The following is a 10,708-nucleotide window of genomic DNA, read 5'->3' on the forward strand; positions in this document are numbered from 1 at the left end:
CCTAAAATGAAAGTGCTTTTTTAGGGTATTCTTATGTATTTTTTAAACTTTTTTTGACACAGTTTACCTTTGAGGGACTGTCCCATGGGTGCTGGGTGGTTTCCGGACGTCTGCACTCCAAAACCCCAATTCTGCAATTTTTTTCGACACCTATTCGTAGGAGAAACTTTTTTGCCTATTCCAATGCATTGAGTTTCCTCACCGGCGAAAAGTCTTTGGAATTGAATACAGGGATAAGTTTTTGCATGGTGAAATTACGTCACCGGCGATACTTTTTAGCAGAAACTGACTTTTCGCACCTAATTGAATATGCCCCATAGATTTATATTATTTCCAGTTTCTTAATGGGGTCATCCATGTAAAGACCATGAATTGTTTTCTAGTAATCTAAAATGCTTGAATACAGAGAATATCAAACAGAAGTCTAATATTGCTGTTTACAGTGACTGCATTACAATGTAATTTCCTGGACATCATTATGCATTACTCGGCTTTAAAATAAACACATGTTTAGTTAATAAAAAAAACAAACACACCCATATTTTCATATCTATATAAATATATACAGTAGGACATATCAGTAACAAACAAAACAAATGTCCCTTTTAAATGTTACGCTTGGCTGATTATACGGCCAGAAAATCATAGTGTAGATAAAAGAATTAGATTTGCGGCTTTTATTTTTTAACACTTTTAAAAGATTTCATCTGTAGTTATTAGATGTTTTTACTGGTTTGTTTGGTAGACAGTAATTTATTGCTGAGGGTTTTTTTTTTGTAACTTCCAACTATAAATGATGCTTTTGTCAGGCCATCATTCAGTTTAAGTACTTCTATGTTTTTAAACAGTGGAAGTTAATAATAAATATCACCTTTGTTTTCTAATTTTACAGAGCTGATTTGAATGCTTTTGACACCTCCAATCTAATATCGCCATTCAAGCTGACAAGCATGACATACAACTCTGCATACAAGCTCTCAATTATACATAATCCAATGTTTTCTTCCATTTTAATTGAATCACTAGTCTCGAACTTGTTATTTTTCATTTGCAACATTTGATTTTTGACACTGGTCCCTCTATGTTATCAATTATGCAAGGGAAAGGCCTTAATCATGTAGCGTAGGTGATTAAAACAAAACTAATTAGGCATGATTAAAAATAAAATAAAACAGAACTTTAAAAAATGTGCATGTTATCACATAAAGCAAAGCTTAGCATACTACAAATGCATGTTATTCTTTCTCTTTTTGCAAGGGCTTGCTTTCATTTTGCCTGTACTTGATTGATTTTGACAGAAATGAGAGCAAATGTAGAACTTATTTTTTTTCCTTTCTGCATATTTTCAGAAATTGCATTACATGGCTCTGTTGATGTGAAATTCTCCCACAGCTCATTGAGTGTAATTTTGTTAAGTGGGTAGGAAACTGAATATAAAGAAAACTGACTCTAATCCAAAATTTTCCTTGGCAGGCAAGCTCAGTGAGACTCAGGCTTTACTGGTGAGGTGCAATTATTTGCCTTACCTATTTAATTCCTCTGCCATCACCGTAATGTTAGTGCTTCAGACAGGAAAATGGCAACAGTACTTCCATTTGGAAAGAAATGACGGAACACAGTGTTGCAATGGTACACTTTATATAAGATTACAAAACTGGATTGGTTTTCTGTTCAGGAGATTTAAAGTATACAATAAAAATAGAAATACACTATAGCAGTACACGTTAAAAGGCTATGATTGTATAAAATGAGCTCTAATATCAATATACTATAGTTGTGTACAATAGAAAAACACACACATTTATTATGTCACTATAATCTGGTAGCTGCATGTAGACTACTTGTAAAAAATAAATATATTTTGTTATCACAATCCAATATGCATATTTACGGAGAGGGGGAGGAGAGAGAAAGAAGAAAGGGAAATGTTTATTCACAAATCACAACCTAAGTAATATATTCATATAAGGATGAGAGGCAAAATAACATAGTAGTGAATACTTTAAAGCTCTTCAGTTTACAGCCGAGACTATAGAGCGATAATCCTCATCTGCTCTAATTCTCAGGCTTCGGCAGAGGGATCCATTATATTCAAACACCGTTAACAAGATGCCATCCTTGGAGGATGGTCATGTTGTCCACCCACCTATTGCCTGTTTTAGTCTTCCAAAAGAGTTGAGAACTTTCTGGTGGAAGATCAACGTTGAGGACATAAACGGATAAGTTCTTTTCTACACTTTTCAGTGTATGTTTATTTTTATATTTTTGATTTTGTATAATATATTGCAGGTACTTCATTATGTGGCTATATTTTTCAGTGATGGGACTGCTGGTTAAAGTTTTGATTTATAATAATAGATAAGCTGGCATCATATGCTTTTCTTGAACACATTTTGAAAATGAATTTTCAATTACTTGGTCATAACTTCCCTAACATGCAAATGGGGTTGCCCATCCCAATCAATCAGCTTCCAGGTAGCATTGATCAAGTACATTCTATAAAATTATATGTAGCTGCTGATAGGTTGCTATGGGCAACTGGTCCACTTCTCCACATTTTTCCCTACTTGATACATAAATCCCCTATATGTCTGTTTACACATCATATATCATATTTCTAAACTTATAACAAATTTATTTTCAGAGAGTTCCAATTAATTATCTGAGATATATGCACATACCACTATATATGTATATAGGTGCTGAATCCGAAAAAATGTATGTTTTTATAAAATACATATTTTTTTAAAAAAAGTTAAAAATGTAAATCCTTTATTTCTACATAGATTTCAAGAACTGTACCAATCTTCTTCACCAGCTGTACAAAATAAAAATAAGTTTGCCCTTTCCTTTATAGATCTTTTAAGAATGCAAAATGCTGAAAATAGTGCTCATTATTACTTACATAAAAATACCAATATAAATAAAAAATATCAAAATGTCAGACTCAGTAAAAAGTGTTGGCTTATTAGTTTACAAAAATGTTCAAAAATAAAATACAACAATTTATATCAGAAAAACATGACAACATATATCAGTTTACATATCACAATACTAATAGTTATGAATCAAACATACAGAAACACTGGGTTCCAGCTTCTAAACTGTGGTTATCTTTTCACCATGAGTACAATTTCATATGGGTCAGCTTCCTCTCCATACATGCAGTAGTAATAATTTGAAACCCATTTTTGACACTTTCTCCAACTTCAAGCCACCAAACAACAGTTATACCGTAAAGTATACTCAGCACCATGTATAGTTCAGCTCCTATTACTAAGGAGTTTTGCATAAGACTTTATTACAGCCTATTCTGACCACAAAAATCTTCCATTTATTAATGCTTATTAAAAATAATCCACCTTTACTTAATTAGAAATCCACTGTTGTCAATATATATCGACAAACACATATCACTGTCACTAAAATAAATTCTAAATCAGTTTAAGATAAAAATATATAATATAATAAATTATAAGCCAATCTATTGATCTTAGAAAAATTTGTGATAAAATGTTAACAATTTAACACATCCAGAGAATGTAGCAAGAAATTAGATTAATCACTGACATAAGTTTTACCTGTTCATCAAACTACTACATAGTTAATAACCAAAAATGATTATTTGAAATTATTTATGTTTTTAATTCATTATTCTTACAGTTCACAGGAAATTACAGCCATGGCATTGTCTCTGTCTCTGGGCTTAAACTGCATTATCTCATTTTCTCCTGTGTAGGAACTGTTCATGGGGTATACCTAACACAGAATATCTATTTTATATAAATATAGAGAAATTATACCAGCCAATGTTATATTAATATATATTAATCATAAACATTAATGTATTTCAGAAAGTCAACCTCAAAAGATCACAAGTCCCAATTTTCTCAAAACAGAAATAAAATGTGGTGTAGGGAGGCTATTCTTTTTTTATATATCAGCACTGACTTGCCTACAGAATACAGTATACTCTGTTAAATAGAAGCATTTTCTCTTATTTCTCGCATGTTTGTGTTATACAGACTGCACTCTGATTGGCAGGTGAATCCTGACATCTTTCTTAAGAGTACATCTTGCAGACCTGTTATGTTTACTATTGTGGACACCAATCATTTCAGTGATATGGATTTTTATGTTTTTAAAGTCAGCATGATGTTTGCTTTTAGTATGTGGATTGTTAGTGTAGTAGGATATATTTCTCGTGTCTATGTTGTCAGTGTATTAGAGGGCGTATGTCATTCTAATGATGTAAGTAGTTTTATTTTCCTGTATTTCTATAGGTGAATACACACACAACGATTTTTTGAACGATTATCATTAAACTATATCGTTTAACGATAATCGTTTGAAAAAATCATTCACTTTCTGAGTCAAACGATGAACGATTATTGTTCATGCACGTTCACGTTTGTAGTTTGTAGTTCAGTCAGACTTGTCAACTCAACGATTTTCATTAAGTTCATATGCAAAAATCGTTTGTAGTTCATAAAAATCGTTCATTACATTTAAATGAACATAGTAAATGAACAACTTTAGTAAACGATTTTAGTTCATTTTTTAAAGGGAGAAAATCATTTACTAAAATCGTTCATTAACTAAATCGTTGTGTGTGTATGCAGCTTTAGTATTTGGTGTCACCATTTGTATGTCTGTGTGTGCCGTCAAGGTTAAGGGGTAAATAAGAACCTCACCTGTATGTATGTTATGTTTTACCTTTATTGTCCTCTCTGTTGATTTGACACATCTGCCCCTAATTCTCAAGTCAACTCTGTACAGCTCCAGCATGCTTATTAGGGAACACCATAAACAGTTAGAAGAGACTGAAAAATAAATAGACCAAGAGGTAACCATTGTCATAGGGATAGTCTCTAACAATATACTGTATATGTGTATATATATATATATATATATATATATATATATGTTCACATGGTGCTGACTTTATGTTGTAGTGGTGGTCTTGAGAAAGGTCCTTGCAGGGACCGAAACGTCGACCTATGGCTACTTTGGGTATTCCTATGAAGAAATAAAGTGTTGGAATTTTTTCTACAATTTTTAAACTAGTCTGGTGAGTGCGCTTCTTTATATCTAACTATATATATATATATATTATAGAATTAAAAAAAAATATATATATATACTAGGGGTGTGCACCAGCCACTTTTCGTGTTTTGTGTTTTGGTTTTGGATCTGGATCTTTCTTCGTGTTTTGGATCTGGATTGGTTTTGCCAAAACCACCCTTCCGTGTTTTGGGTTCTGGGTTTTGTGTTTTGGATCTGTATTTTTTTTTAAAAAAGCATAAAAACAGCTAAAATCACAGAATTTGTAAGTTTTTCTGCTCCTATGCTATTATTAACCTCAATAACCTTAATTTCCACTCATTTCCAGTCTATTCTGAACACCTCACACCTCACAATAGTGTTTTTATGTCCAAAAGGTTGCACCGAGGTAGCTGGATGACTATGCTAAGCGACACGAGTGGGCGGCACAAACACGTGACCCATCTAGGTGTGATACTGCAGTGGCAGACAGGATGGCAGTTTGAAAAACTAGGCCCCAAACTGTACATAATGCAAAGAAAAAAAAGAGGTGCAAGATGGAATTGTCCTTGGGCCCTCCCACCTACCCTTATGTTGTATAAACAGGACATGCACACTTTAACAAACCAATCATTTCAGCGCCAGGGTCTGCCACACAACTGTGGCTGAAATGATTGGTTAGTTTGGGCCCCCACAAAACAAGCTGGCAATTAATCTGTCCCTGCACAAACTGGCTCTACGGAGGCAAGATGTCATCCTCATCCTCCTCATCCACCGATTCCTCACCCTCTTCAGTGTGTACATCCTCATCCTCACAGAGTATTAATTCGTCCCTGCGGGAACCACAGGTCCCTCTGTACGTTCTGGAGGCTGGTCTCCCTGGAAGAGTTGATAATTCATTTTATGAACATCATCTTCTCCACATTTTGTGGAAGCAACCTCCTACGCCTTTCGCTGACAAGGTTCCCGGCTGCACTAAACACTCTTTCGGAGTACACACTGGAGGGGGGGCAACTCAGGTAAAATAGAGCCAGTTTGTACAGGGACCTCCAAATTGCTTCTTTTTCCTGCCAGTACAGGTACGGACTGTCTGACATGCCTACTTGGATGCTGTCACCGATGTAATCCTTTAACAGACAGACGCACGCTTGTCGCTGCTGCTTTAAGGATGCAGGTGCGGCTACAGCCCACACAATTCACAAAGACAGAAAAAAGAAGAATATTTTTATTGTTTGTGTAGCACACTTTGAGGGTGTCACCACCCTTTAACAGACAGACACACGCTTGTCGCTGCTGCTTTAAGGATGCAGGTGCGGCTACAGCCCACACAATTCACAAAGACAGAAAAAAGAAGAATATTTTTATTGTTTGTGTAGCACACTTTGAGGGTGTCACCAACCTTTAACAGACAGACGCACGCTTGTCGCTGCTGCTTTGAGGATGCAAGTGCGGCTACATCGCACACAAGTCACAAACACATTAAAAAAATAGTTTTTATTTTTTGGAGCACTTTGAGAGTTACACCACCCTTTAACAGACAGACGCACGCTTGTCGCTGCTGCTTTAAGGATGCAGGTGCGGCTACAGCCCACACAATTCACAAAGACAGAAAAAAGAAGAATATTTTTATTGCTTGTGTTGCACACTTTGAGGGTGTCACCACCCTTTAACAGACAGACGCACGCTTGTCGCTGCTGCTTTGAGGATGCAAGTGCGGCTACATCACACACAAGTCACAAACACATTAAAAAATAGTTTTTTATTTTTTGGAGCACTTTGAGAGTTACACCACCCTTTAACAGACAGACGCACGCTTGTCGCTGCTGCTTTAAGGATGCAGGTGCGGCTACAGCCCACACATTTCACAAAGACCGAAAAAAAATAACAATATTTTAATTGTTTGTGTAGCACACTTTGAGGGTGTCACCACCCTTTAACAGACAGATGCACGCTTGTCGCTGCTGCTTTAAGGATGCAGGTGCGGCTACAGCCCACACAATTCACAAAGACAGAAAAAAGAAGAATATTTTTATTGTTTGTGTAGCACACTTTGAGGGTGTCACCACCCTTTAACAGACAGACGTATGCTTGTCGCTGCTGCTTTGAGGATGCAAGTGCGGCTACATCGCACACAAGTCACAAACACATTAAAAAAATAGTTTTTTATTTTTTGGAGCACTTTGAGAGTTACACCACCCTTTAACAGACAGACGCACGCTTGTCGCTGCTGCTTTAAGGATGCAGGTGCGGCTACAGCCCACACAATTCACAAAGACAGAAAAAAGAAGAATATTTTTATTGCTTGTGTTGCACACTTTGAGGGTGTCACCACCCTTTAACAGACAGATGCACGCTTGTCGCTGCTGCTTTGAGGATGCAAGTGCGGCTACATCACACACAAGTCACAAACACATTAAAAAAATAGTTTTTTATTTTTTGGAGCACTTTGAGAGTTACACCACCCTTTAACAGACAGACGCACGCTTGTCGCTGCTGCTTTAAGGATGCAGGTGCGGCTACAGCCCACACATTTCACAAAGACCGAAAAAAAAAGAACAATATTTTAATTGTTTGTGTAGCACACTTTGAGGGTGTCACCACCCTTTAACAGACAGACGCACGCTTGTCGCTGCTGCTTTAAGGATGCAGGTGCGGCTACAGCCCACACAATTCACAAAGACAGAAAAAAGAAGAATATTTTTATTGTTTGTGTAGCACACTTTGAGGGTGTCACCACCCTTTAACAGACAGACGCACGCTTGTCGCTGCTGCTTTGAGGATGCAAGTGCGGCTACAGCCCACACATTTCACAAAGACAGAAAAAAAAAGAACAATATTTTAATTGTTTGTGTAGCACACTTTGAGGGTGTCACCACCCTTTAACAGACAGACGCACGCTTGTTGCTGCTGCTTTGAGGATGCTGGTGGAATCTAGACGGGATTTGGAACCGAGGACACACTACCTCCATCAATTGTCTAAATCCCACTGCACTAATGGCAGATACCGGACGCACGTCTAACACCAACATAGCAGTCAAGGCCTCAGTTATACATTTTGCTTCAGGATGACTGCTGTCGTACTTCATCCTCATCGCTAGGGACTGTTGGAGGGTCAATTGTTTAGTAAAAGTAGTGATGTTCCTACTTCCTCTCTGGGATGATGAACAACTCCCAGCAGCAGCAACAGCACTAGGAGGAAGTGGTTCTTGATCTTTCCCTATTTTATTTTTATCGGTGAAAGTTTGGTCCTCCATTTATGTTATATTGATATATACGTGCGGCTGAAGCGCACACAAACACAGAAAATATTTTTTTATTTTTGCTGGCGAGTAGTGCACTTTGTGGGTTACACCACCCTTTAAGAAATGAGCCAGCCGGCTCTTTACTTATGGGACACAGGCGCACACTTGGCGCTGCTCCTTTGTTGATGCACGTGCAGCCACAGTGCACACAAGTCACAAACACAGAAAATATATATTTTTTTGTTTTGGAGTGTACTTTGGGGGTTACAGAACCCTTTAACGGTCAAGCCAGCCGGCCCTTTACTTATGACACAGGCGCACGCTTGGCACTACTTTGTTGATGCACGTGCGGCTACTGCGCACACAATTCACAAACACAGAAAATTATTTTTTTTTTGGTTTGGACTGGAGTGTACTTTGGGGGTTACAGCACCCTTTAATGGTCAAGCCAGCCGGCCCTTTACTTATGACACAGGCGCACGCTTGGCACTACTTTGTTGATGCACGTGCGGCTACTGCGCACACAATTCACAAACACAGAAAATATATATTTTTTTGGTTTGGACTGGAGTGTACTTTTGGGGGTTACAGCACCCTTAACGGTCAAGCCAGCCGGCCCTTTACTTATGACACAGGCGCACGCTTGGCACTACTTTGTTGATGCACGTGCGGCTACTGCGCACACAATTCACAAACACAGAAAATAATTTTTTTTTTGGTTTGGACTGGAGTGTACTTTTGGGGGTTACAGCACCCTTAACGGTCAAGCCAGCCGGCCCTTTACTTATGACACAGGCGCACGCTTGGCACTACTTTGTTGATGCACGTGCGGCTACTGCGCACACAATTCACAAACACAGAAAATTTTTTTTTTTTTGGTTTGGACTGGAGTGTACTTTCGGGGGTTACAGCACCCTTAACGGTCAAGCCAGCCGGCCCTTTACTTATGACACAGGCGCACGCTTGGCACTACTTTGTTGATGCACGTGCGGCTACTGCGCACACAATTCACAAACACAGAAAATAATTTTTTTTTTCGTTTGGACTGGAGTGTACTTTCGGGGGTTACAGCACCCTTAACGGTCAAGCCAGCCGGCCCTTTACTTATGACACAGGTGCACGCTTGGCACTACTTTGTTGATGCACGTGCGGCTACTGCGCACACAATTCACAAACACAGAAAATATATAATTTTTTTAGCACTTGGGGGGAGCACCCCTGATTGGCAGAGCACCCCCTGGACAACACTACAGCACCCCTTTAGGACTGGGACACTGCACAGGACTTTGGAGTGGACACAGCCCCTATGGAGAACTGACTGCACAACACAGTCCAGCCAGCCCCTATGGACTTTGAAGTAGTGGACACAGCCCCTATTAACAACAGCAGCACAGCACAACACAGCCAGCCCCTATGGACTTTGAAGTAGTGGACAACAGCAGCACTACACTACACTACACTACACAGCCCTAACTCCCACCCTCCCTCTTCACTGTCCACAGCCGAGTGAGAAAATGGCGCCGACGCGGGTACCTTATATAGGATCCAAAACCCGCGAGACTCGGAAGGCGGGATGATGACGTTTTGCCTCGATTTCAGATCCGAGTCAGGCGGGAAAAGTCGAGCCTGACTCGGATCGGACTCGGATCGGGGGGGCTCGGGGGGGTTCGGATTTCAGAAATCCGAACCCGCTCACCCCTAATATATACCTTTGCTTGTCATATTACAAAATTAGTTTGAAAGTCTTTTGGGAAAGAGATATTAAAGCCAGACATTATATTATGTACTGTACTACTTACTGTATATCTAATAAAATATATATAATATTTTAGAACCATGTATTTCAGTGCTGTACTAAACAAAATACTTCTGTTTAAGGTCTTACTAATCTGTGCAAAATTGCATATTTTTTGGTCCAATCAAACAAATACCTCACCCACAATATAATATACTGTAGCTATTATTTATGAGCAGGGAAATTCAAAGCCTTGAGCTCCAGGATATATTATATGCCAGGGCTAGGAAAATGCAATGATCTACAGAACTTCACACATACATCTCTAGGGGCGTTCTTACTGATGCATAGAATGTCAAAGTGCCATTACTTGTGCTTAGAGATAATTCATACCAATACATTCATCAGATTGTTATAATGTGTGACGGCTGTGCTGACCACCTACCTTAGCACTGTTGAAGCAGTGTACTTTACATAGCTGCTGGCTGAGTGCAGTGAAACATTTAACTATATGAACTGCTAAAATCTAATTTGTTAGATGGACGATATAAAAAAATCTGCTCTACTGTACATTATATAAAACTACTTTGGTAGAAAGCACAATAATATGGTATATTGTAAAACAAATGACAAGCAAAAATCAGCTTCATGTGAACAATTTAAACTCAAGTAACAGATTTATCTGAAC

This window comes from Taudactylus pleione, unplaced genomic scaffold, assembly GCF_031769625.1.
Source record: "Taudactylus pleione unplaced genomic scaffold, aTauple2 ptg000041l, whole genome shotgun sequence".
NCBI classification, from domain to species: Eukaryota; Metazoa; Chordata; class Amphibia; order Anura; family Myobatrachidae; genus Taudactylus; species Taudactylus pleione.